Source organism: Octopus bimaculoides, chromosome 16 (genome assembly GCF_046866305.1).
Source record: "Octopus bimaculoides isolate indiv1 chromosome 16, ASM4686630v1, whole genome shotgun sequence".
Taxonomy (NCBI): Eukaryota; Metazoa; Mollusca; class Cephalopoda; order Octopoda; family Octopodidae; genus Octopus; species Octopus bimaculoides.
This window is the reverse complement of record NC_142943.1, coordinates 52,830,465-52,845,464: the sequence shown is the minus strand read 5'-3', so window position 1 is coordinate 52,845,464 and position 15,000 is coordinate 52,830,465.

The window sequence follows — 15,000 nt, the reverse complement described above, 5'->3', positions numbered from 1 at the left end:
TTGTGGCGAAAGAGTACAGCGAGTCCACTGCCCTAACCACTGGACCATTGCGCCTTCACTGAGTAGACTAGAGCAACGTGAAATAAAATGTCTTGCTCAAGGACATAACGCGTCGCCAGAAATTGATCTCACGACCTTACGATCTTGAGCCGAATACACCTAACTATTAAGCCACGCGCCTTCACACATTTACATACATACCTACATGTATATGTATATAGATGGATGGGTGTGCGTGTGTGTTGTATGTACAATACAGTCGATTGCACACACACACACACACACACACACACACATACAAAGACTACACCCAAATAATATATGATGACTGTACACCCAGTGTTGTTACGCTGAAATGGTTAATACTAGTGCAGGCTTGGATTTCATATACATTGATGAATATTTACATATATGCATACTTATATAATCATATATTTATATACATTGACAGACACAAACGTAAATACACACACACACACACACACACACACACACACACACACACACACGTATATATGCTCGCACGTACACACACACTCACATATTTATATGTACAGCCATACAGAAAGACACACATGCATACATATACATATATACATACATCCATACATAGAAAGAGTACACACACAAATGTGTAAACGAATACATACATGAATAGTTTATCGCAATTATTCGTTATTGTTTCTTTTAAACAGAAACACATGCAAATATTCACACACATACATGCAAATAGATACACACATTTACACACACAAACACACACATGCTATAAAAGCAAATGTGGGTGTTCTGTATACGTGAGTGTTGTGGTCGGCAACGAAAGCTTGAAAAATAAGGAAACCAGCAAGCGAGCATGCCAGATTTTTAGAAGAGCGGACACACAGACACAGAGCGCTGCGATTTCATTTGTTTTAAAACCGAAAGTGAGCGTACTTAAATTTTAAAAAAGTAAAATTCAAATAAATAAACAAATAAATTTAACTGCCGAACAAACAAGGTAATCATTCAATTTGAAAGTCGCTTGCAGACAGCCATCGCTACTTCATACTTAATCTGAGATTGGGTTAAGGGAGAAAGGTCTCCTGCTTGACAAAAGCGTCACCAGCTTAATAAGCGATAAACAGCGTTTAACTCTTCGCGGCCCACTGGAAATCAATCAATGCTTGCTTTCGCTTTGTTGTTGTTTTTGCTGCTGCTGCTGCTTCTGCTGCTACCGTTGTTGTTGTTGTTGTTGTTGTTGTTGTTTAACAGCTGCTTTTTTAAAAAGTTTATTTCAAATTTTATTTTATTTCAACAAAGCGGAATTCAAAGCAAATAAACATAAACATTTTTGCACGTAAGGGAACACACGTACAACACATTTCAAAGCAGACTGAAATATACCATATAAATCTCCATACATGTGCGCACACATACGCACAAACACACACACACACACACACATTCATTTTATATATATATATATATATATATATATATATATATATATATATATATATATATATATATATCATACATATATTTATTCTTTTACTAATTTCAGCTCGGGAGTTGTTGCTGTGTGTGTGAGTATATATATATATATATGTATGTATATATATATGTGTGTGATGTGTGTGTGTGTGTGTGTGTGTGTGTGTGTGTGTATATGCATGTGTTTATGTATGCATGTGTGAGCGTGTGTGCGTGTGTGCGTGTGCGTGTGTACGAGTGTGTATGTGTGTGTGTGAATGAGCGCACATGTACTTATTGGAGTGTGTGTGTGTGTGTGTGTGTAAAGCATCATAAATCAACGGTCATACCCTACTGAAATAATATAAATCGGTTAAAAGAGGATTTTGCTCACAAAAGCGGGCATTTAATCATTCTGTACAACGATTATCAACAATAAGAAGCCCCTTTAATAAATGAGGCATAAACACACACACACACACACACACACACACACACACACACACACACACAAACAAACACACACACACATGCACGGACATATCTTTTTCTACATACATACATACATACATACATATATACATACATACATAAGCACAACAGTAGCTGTGTCGTGTGAAATATGTTTCCCAACCGCATGGTTCCAGGCTCTATCCCAACGCTAAGCACCCTGAGCAAACATCTCCTGTTATAGCTCCAGGCCGACGAAAGTCACGTGAGTGGATTAGACGGGTGTCGAAAGAAAAGTTCTGTGTATTTATGTGCATGTGTTGGCGGTTTCTCCCACCATCGCTTCATAAACAATGTTGGTTTGTTTGTGTTTCTGTTACTTAGCGGTCTGTAAAGTGAGCTATAGAATAAGTGCCAGACTTGAAAAATAAGTACTAGAGTGGACTAAACACTTTGAGGTGGTGCCCCAGCATGGCCTTAGTTCCATGATTGAAGCATGTATATATATATATATATATATATATATACAGGGTTAGGGGTCGCTGTGTGTTAAGAAGCTTGCTTTTCGACCATATGGTTTCGGGTTCAGTCTCACTGCGTGACGTTTTGGGCAAGTGTCTTCTACTATAGCCTCGAGCCGACCAAATCCTTGTGAGTAGATATATACGACGGGCTTCTTTCCGTTTCCGTCTACCAAATCTACTCACAAGGCTTTGGTCGGCCCGAGGCTATAGTGGAAGACACTTGCCCAAGGTGCCACGCAGTGGGACTGAACCCGGAACCGTGTGGTAGGTTAGTAAGCAAGCTACTTACCACACAGCCTTTCCTACATCTATATAGATTATTTCCAGGAGGCGCAACGGCCCAGTGGTTAGGGCAGCGGACTCGCGGTCGTAGGATCGCGGTTTCGATTCCCAGACCGGGCGTTGTGAGTGTTTATTCAGCGAAAACACCTAAAAAGCTCCACAAGGCTCCTGTAGGGGATGGTGGCAAACCCTGCTATACTCTTTCACCACAACTTTCTCTCGCTCTTACTTTCTGTTTCTCTTGTACCTGTAATTCAAAGGGCCAGCCTTGTCACACTCTGTGTCACGCTGAATATCCCCGAGAACTATGTTAAGGGTACACGTGTCTGTGGAGTGCTCAGCCACTTGCACGTTAATTTCACGAGCAGGCTGTTCCATTGATCAGATCAACTGGAACCCTCGACGTCGTAAGCGACGGAGTACCAACCATAGATTATTTCCATTCACAATACTGCTCGCGAAAAGTCTAATGATCCTCGAAAATCATGCTAAATTATTAAATTGCCACAAGGAATTAATATCTTGATGCCTCTACATGTGAATGTACCTACTCAAAGAACCTTAGGGAATAAAAGTAATGTGATTCTAATAAACCACACACACACTCACGCATGCGTACACACATGTATGCATACAGACTCAGATACACATACACACAGACACACACATATATTCACTCTCAGTTTATATTTATTTTTAGATTGTCGTATTTATTTCATTTAATTTGATTCCGTTATGATATGTATTTTCATTTATTATTTTCCGTTTTAAAATTGTCTTTCATTTAATAGCTTTTACTATCCTTGAAAATAGTATTCTAGATTTAATTAAGTTAATATTAGAATTAGAGGGACCTCATTCGATTAATAAACTAATTAGTACGTGTAGACAAACCATATAGAAGTTGTCGTTGGGAGGAAAATATCCCTACTGGATACGCATTCCCTTTCTTATGTATTTTCTAGTTTTTATTTTTCAATTACTTTCTTTAAGCTATTAGCTCTTCAAGAATGAAAAAAAAATGATAAATTAGATTACATTGACCTCACATAAAATTGAAATTGAACGTTTATGGTTATAATTGATAAATATATATGTATATATACAATAAATCGATGCATTTTATCCGCACATATATGCATTCACACACATTCACGTAAATAGAAGCATGCAGGCAGAAATTAAATAGTTATGGCCAGAAACATAGTCAAAGCAAATTGACAAAAACAATTGAATACGCGCCTGTTCAGAACAGATATAGAGAGGGGCTGAATGGAAAAGTTCAATTCCTAATTCAAGCTCAATAAAAAATATATTGTTGCCATCAAGGCGGTGAGCTGGCAGAAACGTTAACGCGCCGGGCGAAACGCTTAACGGTATTTGGTCAGTCTTTACATTCTGGACTCATCATTTCGGGGTCGATAAATTAAGTACCAGTTGCGTACCGGGGTCGATCTAATCGACTGGCCCCGTGCCCCAAAATTTCAGGCTTTGTGCGTAGTGTAGAAAAGAATATAATTTTGCTATTATGTTAAACTGTCGTATGTCCATATTTAGCCACTTGCGTTTCTTTTAATATTTATTTTTGCTTGCAAAAGCCGGTTCTTTTGGTGGAACTATTGTATCACCAGATGCTCCATATACCAATATATTAAAAATTGTCAAAGTGTAGTACAACGGTCTTGATAAGTGTATATATAGCAATGTATGTATATATATATATATATATATATATATATATATATATATGTGTGTGTGTGTGTGTGTGTGTGTGTGTGTGTGTGTGTGTGTGCGTGCGTGCGTGCGCGTGCGTGCGTGTGTATGTGTGTGTGTGTGTGTGTGTGTGTGTGTGCATATAAATATATCCTTGCTACTACAGGCAAAAGGCCTGAAATTACATCAACGCTAGTGCTGAAATGGTACTTACTTCATCGACCCTGAAAGGATGAAGGGCAAAGTCCACCTCGACGGAATTTGAACGCAAAATAAAGACGGACAAAATGCCACTAAGCATTTTGATTGATTTGCTAATGATTCTGCCTGCTCGCTGGCTTACATACATATAATTATATACAGGCACAAACACATCTCATAGGCTTTCTTCACAATTTCAGACCACTTTGTTATTTCCAAAGCCTTTGATTGACAGACGCTGTATTTTGACTACATATATAATGTTTTCAGTAAATTAGATCAAACCTCTTTCTTTCAATTTAACTGAATATTGGAAAACAGTGAAGAACGGATTGTAAAAAGTGATAAGAAAATAAAATTTAACAGACAATTGAATCTCATTCGTTCGTCTTAGAATTGTCAATAACTGTCAATATACTAAGGCATCAAGGCTGTGAAGTCGCAGAATCGTTACCGCACCGGGCGAAATGCTTAGCGGTATTTCGTCTGACTTTATGTTCTGAGTTCAAATTCCGGCGAGGTGGTCTTTACCTTTTACCCTTCCGAGGTCGATAAAATAAGTACCAGGTGAGCAATAGGGTCGGTGTAACCGATTCAGCCCTTACCCAATATTGATGCTTTTTTGCCAAAATTTGAAACTAATATGTAGGTTCTGTCGTGGCTGTGTGGTAATATGCTTGCTTCCCAAAAACATCGTTCAGGATTCAGTCCCACTGCATGGAACCTTTGGTAAGTGACTTCTACAATAGTCTTGGGCAACCAAAGCCTTGTGAGTAGAAGCCCATTCTATGTGTGTGTGTGTGTGTGTGTGTGTGTTTGTCTATGTCTATCCTCCACATATGTTTGACATCCGGTTGTGGGTTCATTGTATCCTTTTAACGTAGCGGTTAGGCAAAAAGAGACCGCTAGAATAAATACTAAGGTTAAAAAAAAATATAAGTTTTGGTGTCGTTTCATTCAACCAAAAGGTTCTTCAAGGCGCTGCCCCAGCATGGTCGCAATCAAATGACTGAAAACGAGAGAAGATAAAAAATGCAAGGCGTTAATATGTATTCGAAGTTTCGACTCTCACCGACGTCTTTGTTTCGTAGACACAGAGGCAGAGAGAGAGAGAGAAAGATAGAGAGAGAGAGAGAGAGAGGTAGAGAGAGAGAGAAAAAGATAGAGAGAGAGAGAGAGCGGTAAAGAGGAAGAGTGGGGAGAAAACGAGAAAATATACATTTATCCACACTTTGTTAAGAATGATTAGATACAACTAAGTAAGAATAGAATGAAAGTACAAATTTTCACTCTTAATGAACTGGTAAATAAATATATAACATAGGAGAATGCTAAAAGTGTATCAAATACCATTCAATTAAATTCCCGTAAGGAAAGAATAGTTAATTATGTAAATCAGGGGTGGGGGAAAAGTGCACAAAATGTTTAGGAGATTTGCAAATTAAAAGCGCTTCTATTAACGAAGCAAACAGATTGTCTCCAGTCTACTGACTTTTGCTAGACTATATAGATAAAAGCAAAACGAAATCAATCACGCGTTCGAGGTAAAGTAAACATAAAATGACTTGAATGGCTTGTGATGTGCAGAACAAATGAGACCAAATATACACCTCAGTAGAAAAGTAGAAACGTATAACAAACATCCCGAAAGATACCCTGGCCATAGAAATTAACTTAATAAACCGAAATGGCCTTGCCTGAAGGTTTCTTATTAGCTGGACTTATTTAATTTCTTTCTTTATTTCTTTCTCTGTTTTCTTTTTATTTTTTTATTTTATTTTATTTTATTATTATTATTTCTTTTTTTGCTTGTTTTGCTTGTTTCTTTCTTTGTTGTTGGTTTGTTTTTTCGATTTGGAAATGCGTGAAACTAAAATCCATCTCTTCCCGTATTTCAAATCCCATTCTAAATTAACAATGTGGATGATACGCTGCTTCGACAGCTAGCTCTAAAACACTACTACTACTACTACTAAACAAAGAAAAATCGGTGGTACTAATTACAATTGTATTATATTCTGAGATCCCCTTCGGTCATGACTGACCATGGTATTGCACCTAGAAAGTTACCCTCACAGGCACAATTCCAGGCAAGGTTGTTAATGGAAGACTAGCAGTCGCCCATGCATACCGGCCTCCCCTCTCCACGCCACTAGTGTTATCCAATGGAAAGGCAAAGGGGCCGATACAGCTTGGCACCTATGACGTCACAACTCATTTCTACAGCTGAGTGAACTGAAGCAACGTGAAACAAAGTGGCTGGAACAAGAACACAACACGCAGCCCGGTCCCGCATTCGAACTCACAACCTCGCAATCGTAAGCTCGACGATCTAACTACAGAGCCATGCGCCCTTCACAATATTACTATATTTATTTACAATATATATATATATATATATATATATATATATATATATATATATATATATATACATACACACACACACACACACACACATATGATGCGACTCTATACTGTTTTTCCCCCATCCGTTTCTCTAATTCACTTTTCTCTCCTTCACCGTTTCTCTCTCTCCCTCCCTCTATCTCTTTTCGCTCTCTCTCGTTGCCCACACGTGACCATCGTCCATCTTTCTTTTCCTTCAGGATTATCCTAAGGACTGGAAGTATTCTATCTCTCACTTCTATCTTTTCTCTTTTCAAAGTAAATATTTCTCCAGCGTTCGCTATTTTACCCTCGTTCTGGTCTACGACCATCCATCTTTGTTTTCGTTCGGTTTCTTTGTATGTCTCCACTGTCCTGTTTTTGTTCCCTCCATAAATCCAAAATTTTCTTTTGGTGCTTATGGGAGCAACTGTTTTCAAAGACTCATATTGTCGTTCAATGCACGAAAGGAGGAGTAGATAAACAGCCGACAACTGATGAAGTGTCGTTTATTGTGTTATTTGTCCTGTTTTCTATTTGTTTCTCTCGTTGTTTGCATATTGAACTCATCTGTTTTAGTATTTCATGTTGTTTACTGTTGGTGACATCCCGTACCCATATATACACATACACACACACACACACACACACACACATATATATATATATATAAATAAATATATAGGAAAAATTGCAAAAGGAAACAAGGGTGTTATTAAACAGTTATACTTTCATATCTTCTACATATGTTTCGATGGATGCATTGAAAATACATCCGACACAAAGAAGTATGCTGAGCTATGCATCAATCTCATCAGGAAATATATGAACAACAATACTCATCAAATAGACATTTTTACAGAAGCAGCAGGCATTAATTGCAGTCATATTCATGAGGGTCACTACTGCCGAACTAACATCATCATCATCATCATCATCATCATCATCGGTGCCTTTGGACGTTGTCCTCATCGTCACCAAACTGCAACTACAACAGAACATTTGTTGGGCAAAAACCATCAGAACAGCATCTACTACTACTACTACTACTACTATTGTTACAACTTCTACTAATACTAATAGAACTACTACTACTACCACCACCACCACCACTACCACCACCACTGCTGCTGCTGCTACTGCTGCTGCTACTGCTGCTGCTTCTGCTGCTGCTTCTGCTGTTTCTTCTGCTTCTGTTGTTGTTGATGTTGCTGGCAATAAAAGCGATTTAGGCCTAAAAGGAAAAATGTACGACATATTTTGGACGAAGTGTAAACTAATTCAATCTATTTTCAGCTTTTCGATAACTTATTTGAAGTCCCTCTGAGGCATGATCAATAAAACTGACCTCAGTTGGGATTTGAACGCATAAAGTAACATGGCTAAGGCATTTTTCCTAACGCCACACTGAGGATAAAGTTGATTATAATGTCGATGATGATGACGACGAGGAGGAGAACGATGACGATGACGACGAAGAAAAGGATGACAACGACGACGACAGCATAGTTGAGGACGACGATGATGATGGTGATGTTTGGCTGTTATGATAGTCTACTGGTAGTGGTGGTGGTGGTGGTGGTGGTGGCGGTGCTGGTGGTTGCCAAGGTGACGGCGGCGGCAGCGGTGTTTATGACCAAATCGACTGCAATACTTACAGCGACGACAAATTATATATATATATATATATATATATATATATATATATATATATACACACACATACATAAATATATATACATACATATATATATATACATATATGAACATATATATATATATATATATATATATATATATATACATCTATGCATATATATATATGTATATCAACTCAAAACATCAAAACATACTCTAATATAAAAGTATTACTGTTTAAATCAATTTAAGTTGAATCTGTAGGAACATCAAAGACAACTCTCATTGTTGGGCATTTAAAACCGTGGTTGTTCTTCTATTACACACTTTCCTTCTTTCTTTTCCTCTCCCATTTGCTATATGTTTCTCCCATCAAGCGATAACGACTAATTATATGATAATGTTGCTTTGCTTTTTACTTTTACTATTGACTAACTTCTTATTTAATTATTTTAATTATATTTTGGCTTTTTGTTTGTTTGTTTGTTTGTTTGTTTTTTTTACTTTCCAACTGCTTTTTTTCTGATGGACAATAACAAACGAAGTATTCCATCACATTTTCCCTCATTGCTACCATCTCATTTTGCTTCTCCATTTTCCGTCATTTTCTCCTTCCTTTTAATTTTTTTCTTTATGTCTCTTATCCCTGGATTAATTTCGTTTTCCTTATTCGACTTTTCAACTGCTTTATGCAATGGACGATACGAAACGACGTGTTTTTATTACTATCTCCATTGAAGGCCTTGAGCTAGCAGAATCGTTAGCACGCTGGGGAAAATGCTTAGCGGCATTTCTTCCGATTTTACGTTCGTTTTCACGTCCGTTTTTATGTCCAGCTTTTTCTCAATCGGCAAGAAATATTGAAATAAAACTGAACAATGACATTCATTCAGACAGTGACAGACAGACAAGGATAGATAGATAGATAGATAGATAGATAGATAGATAGATAGATAGATAGATAGATAGGTAGGTAGCAAAGGTTGTGTTAAAGCACAAATTACTGCGTTATTTACCTTGACAAAAAAGCCCTCTCATAATGATTACCGTTGACGGAAGATTCGCCTGTTATCGCGCTGCTAGAAATCTGTCACCGAGGAATTCACAGCAGGGTGAAATTACGTGATCTGGGCATACCGGACTATCTTCGTCTGTCAACGATATATCTACGTGTGCGTTTATGCACTATGAGTCCTTGTGAGTGATCAACTCAAGGTAAAGGTTGCAGTATTTTGCATTCTAACACAGCGTCCACGTTAAGTTGGAGATCAAGATAACCTTTTGATATTCATTACACTTAAAGTGGCTGTGTTGTAAGAAGCTTTCTTCTCAGTCACATGGTTCCGGGTTCAGTCCTATTGCGTAGCACCTTTGAAAGCGTCTTCTACTATAGCCTCGGGCCGGTCAAAGCCTTGTGAGTGGGTCTGGTAGACGGAAATTGAATGAAGTCTAACTTATGTATGTATGTATGTATGTATGTATGTATGTATGTATGTATGTATGTACGCATGTATGTGCCTTTGCGTTTGTGTTTGTCACCCACCACCACTGCTTGACAACCGGTGGTGGCGTATTTACGTCCTAGTTACTTAGCGCTTCGGTAAAAGGGACTGATAGAATAAATACCTGACTTAAAAAACGTACTGAGGTCGATACATTCGACTAAAGAATATTCTTCAAGACGGCGTCCCAGCATGGCCACAGTCTAATGACTGAAACACATGCAAACGCAAACCCGACCATTCACCGAAAGTTTGTAATGTTTTGTTATCTCATGAGACGATGGAGTTAGTTTAGGGCAGCTATAAATTGTGAATGACAACTTATACAAATTCAAATCAGAAGTACAGTAGCCAATCAGAACGAAGAGCATTTAATGTATGGATAGTATTATAAAAACTTGAATGAATAGTCACAGACGTAGACGCGCGAGCATATAATGATATACGTCAATACTAGCAATATGGAAGAACCATCACTTGGAAAGTTTTGTGCTTTGAATTTTCTATAAATCAAGCTAGAAAGATTTTGCGTGTCACAGTGGATTATTAGAATCTTAGTAAAAAGATTATGTTAGTCGTGCATGGTACAAAGATGGCAATCATTATCGTTACGCACGTATGCTCAGGCTCTAACTAATATTTTCCAATTCAGAAGAAATGGTGCCGAATTTCCCATTAACAAATAAATATTCAAAATTAATGACGTTTGTTTGATTTTCTCTAGAACCCCGAAACGAATACCCGTGAAAATGAAATCGGTATATAAAGGGGCTTAAGGTCATACGACCATATGAAATTTAAGCTATTGTAAAGGGTGACCCTATATGTATACACTCTATCCATTGCCTCATACTTTGATTCTCGAGAGCTGTTGAGATCTGTGCAGCTAATGGGCAGGTGAGTTTATTTGTCATTTTCGTCTGTTTATCCATCAGAGGCGTTAAAATATCATAAACAGGCTTCGGTGCTTTTAGTAGGGCAATACAAAATTTCGGTTGTATTTAAGTTATGACCTAGTGATATTTGCAATTATTGGTCGAACACAGACTAGAAGAGTTCAATAAAGTTCTCAATAGTGTACTGACTATAATTTGGTCACTGAATACCGAATGCCATCACTTTTTCGTTTTCTTTTAAATCGGAACGGAAGGTAAATGTCCAGTTGTAAGATGATTTTTTACCTCCGATATATAGAAAAATAGTATTTTATCTATGTATTCCTTGTCATTGCAAATAGACAGCCAGCTAAATAAACTCCCTTATACATAATTGCTTTGCATCATATTTAATGTAAATACAGGTAAATTTATTGCGATGTTCGCCCGGCACATGCCGTGTTTAAAGATAGCACCGCCATAAGAAATATATTTGGAGAGAGGCGGAAACCATCATAGCCGTGGCTAGAGAGAGTGTTACATGTGTATGTCGGCCTTATTTGGTCTTGTCAATCGCGTGCTAAGACGAGATTTGTCACGTTCTATATATAGGAAAACAGTGAGAAATATTAACCAGTATTGCAAAGACCCGTACGGCGAAATATATAAAGATGCATATATCTATGTACGTATGTATGTATGTATGTATGTATGTATGTATGTATGTATGTATGTGGGCATGCATGTATGCATGTATAAATGTATGTCTCTGCGTACATACACACATACACAAGCTTATGTATATATATATATATATATATATATATATATATATATATATATATATATATATATATATATATATATATATATATATATATATATATATATTTAAAATGCAGAGATGCCTATAATAGGACATCTACTCGCTAGAAATAGCAGCAAAAAAAATATATATATACAGAGAGAGAGAGAGAGACAAAGGGACAGAGAGAAAGACATTGATTGATAGATAGATAAATAAATTTCATTCTCTTCCTTCATAACCAAAGTACTGTCCATTCTCTTATTACCTTTCTTCCTTAATTTATCTTTCTTCTAAATAACTAATTTGATTCACGATATCACTGTCTCTCCTATTCTTTCTCTGTTTAATTTCTCTAAGAATCTCACTTCAAAAATGCTACCTTTACCACCCTCCTCGTCCTTTCTGTTTCTTTCTCTCTTTCTCTCTCTTTCTCTTTCTCCCTCTCCCTCTCTTTCTTTGTCTTTCACTCTGTCTCTCTTTCATTCTATAGCCTGCTTTCACTATCTTTCTATCCGTAGTTCTTTGTTTCTGTCTTCTCTCCCTCTTTCCCTTCAGCTCTACTCTTACAAGTGACTTCAGCCAGTTATCTCCTATCCCTTACTTTCTTTCTCTCTCTCTCTCTCTCTCTCTCTCTCCTTGTCTCTGTCTATCTTTCCCCCACTCTTTATTCTACTCGCTTTGTTCCCTTCTATATTTCTCTCGAACCTCAATTCTTCTCTTCCACAGACCAATCGTGGAATGGTTGTTTCCTTTAAGGCTTCACAATAACGACAAAAACAATTAATCGAGGTTATCGCTTAGTGAGAAGAACATGACATGATATGCAAACTCTACGCATTTTGCCCCTGGCAGATTTTCAGCTAACAGTGGGGCGGTTTATGGGTAGTTGTGCGTAGTTTTGGGCGACAGCTTTGGACGTATGTGGACGGTCACATTGAGCTAGTGGTTAGTCAGAGAGGGCTAAGGGTGCGTAGTTATGTAGTTTGTGTTGTGAGTTGTGTGGTGTATGAGGTGTGTACATATATGATGCGGGAGTAACGAAGCAAGGCTTTAAATTATAATTATACACGACTACGACGCAATTATTATTCAGTGTTAAGTGTCATTTCGATAAGATGGTGCAAGCCCCAGGTGTTTAACACGTATTAAGGAAATAAATACTGGTTAGTTTAGTTCCTATACGAGATCCATAAAGATATGTTACACAAAATATATGGCGTACATTAATATGTCTCTCTCACTTTATCTCTTTCTGTCTCTCCCTCTCTATTTCGGTGTATATACATGCATATACACACATATCAGCATGCATGCTTTATATGAGTGTCTTTATGTCTATGCGTTACTGAGTTTTAGCGTATTTAATGCAAGAAAATGCGGCGATCAATGATTTTGGTGAGGCAGTAATAATATCTGGCAGTTGGTGTAGGAGTAGGAAAAAGTTTAGATATGAAACAGAATATGTGGCAGAGACTTAAATGGTCCAGAGAAGCGGAAATAGGATTGAAAGTGAGTAAAATCATCGAAGGTTCGGATTTTAAGATGATCTGAATTGAAAGTTCAGTAGACTACAAAATTGCGTTTGGTGATAGTGTGTAATCAATTTAATTAAACTGTAAAACAAACGGCGGCAAGAAAAGAGTAAAAGGCAGAAGTGCACTTAGAACATACGTGTATATATATATATATATATATATATATATATATATATCGACAATACATTATTTCTACATTAACAATATTTTCTAACAATACAATGTGCAATAGAATAAAACTAAAGATTGCTATCTAACATTGTGTGTCGACAGATGTAAAGCAATTGACTAGCATAAGTCTTCGGTTTCAATGTTTCCATTAGGATAAATGTTTGATTCCCAACTGAAGAACTGAAATCGGTCCGGCTCATCATTCAGTCTCTGTCTACGAGGATATTACATTAATTGTTTATATAAGTATACCATGTGCGGATGTAGTCGGTTCATTTGGGTGATTCACAAACACTATCAAATGGTTGATAGCAACAAAAGAATATCTACACTAGGTGATATTAAGCCTTAGTGGACTAATTTTGGTCTATCAGATAATAAATATGCAATCTAAAGAATGTAAGAATCTCGTAGCTTACTACACGAACAATGAATATATATAATCCCTGCACATTATAAACAGTTTTAAAACTTTACCAATATGAATTGAATATATCCAACTTCATTTCATCTTCTCTGTATCCGTTTCTCTTTCAATACTTAAATACGTGTATGATTGTAACTTCTTGCTTTCCATCTTCTCTTTTACTTTATAAATCTTCCTGTTTTAAAGTGAATTCGCTTTATCCTGAGGATACATGCAGAAACACTGTTTATAGATACAAATAGAGAAGAAATATGGAAAATAAAGGAAATTAAATTGGTGTAAGCGCTAGGTCTTTAGTCCCTTAAAAATATCAAACAGAAATGTTTTTAATTTTTTCAAATTCTTTCTTTTACCCGAAAAATAGGTGCCGAGTCAGCCAGCAGCTACTACGCGCAGTTATCCGGAAAACTGCCACAATAATAGGAAGATATCCTTCATGTAATATGTTAGCTATGACAACATATAGAGACGGACGGTTATGATTCTAAACGAGAAATCTGTGTGTGAGTATACTGCTTGTTTGAAGAAAAATCAGTCGAATGTGGCTGATACCAGGTAAAAATCAAGAAACCTGAGGAATTTTCCTACGACATAAATTCAAATTTTATCAGCATAATTTGGTCCCAGGATACGAAGAGAGGAATTTAAATTTAGTAAAATCCAGCTCTATTCCTACCTGTATCTCTCTTTCTGTTTTTCTTTATATGTTCTTTCTCTTTCTCTTTATATGTTCTTTCTCTATCTATCTATGTAATTTGGTTTGTCTATCTATTTAGCTACCTATCTTTCTGTTTCTCTTTATGCCTCTGTCTGTCTGTCTGTCTCTGTCTCTGTCTGTCTCTGTCTGTCTGCCCGTCTCTGTCTGTCTGTCTGTCTGTCTCTGTCTGTCTCTGTCTGTCTGTCTCTCTCTTTCTCTCCTTAGTTCACTCGTTCTCACTTTCTATCTCATTCTACGATGGCGGTGGTCTCTCTTAGTCCGAGAAAGACTGTTCTGCAATTTCTTGTTGAACAACCTACACAAATGTTCAAATGCA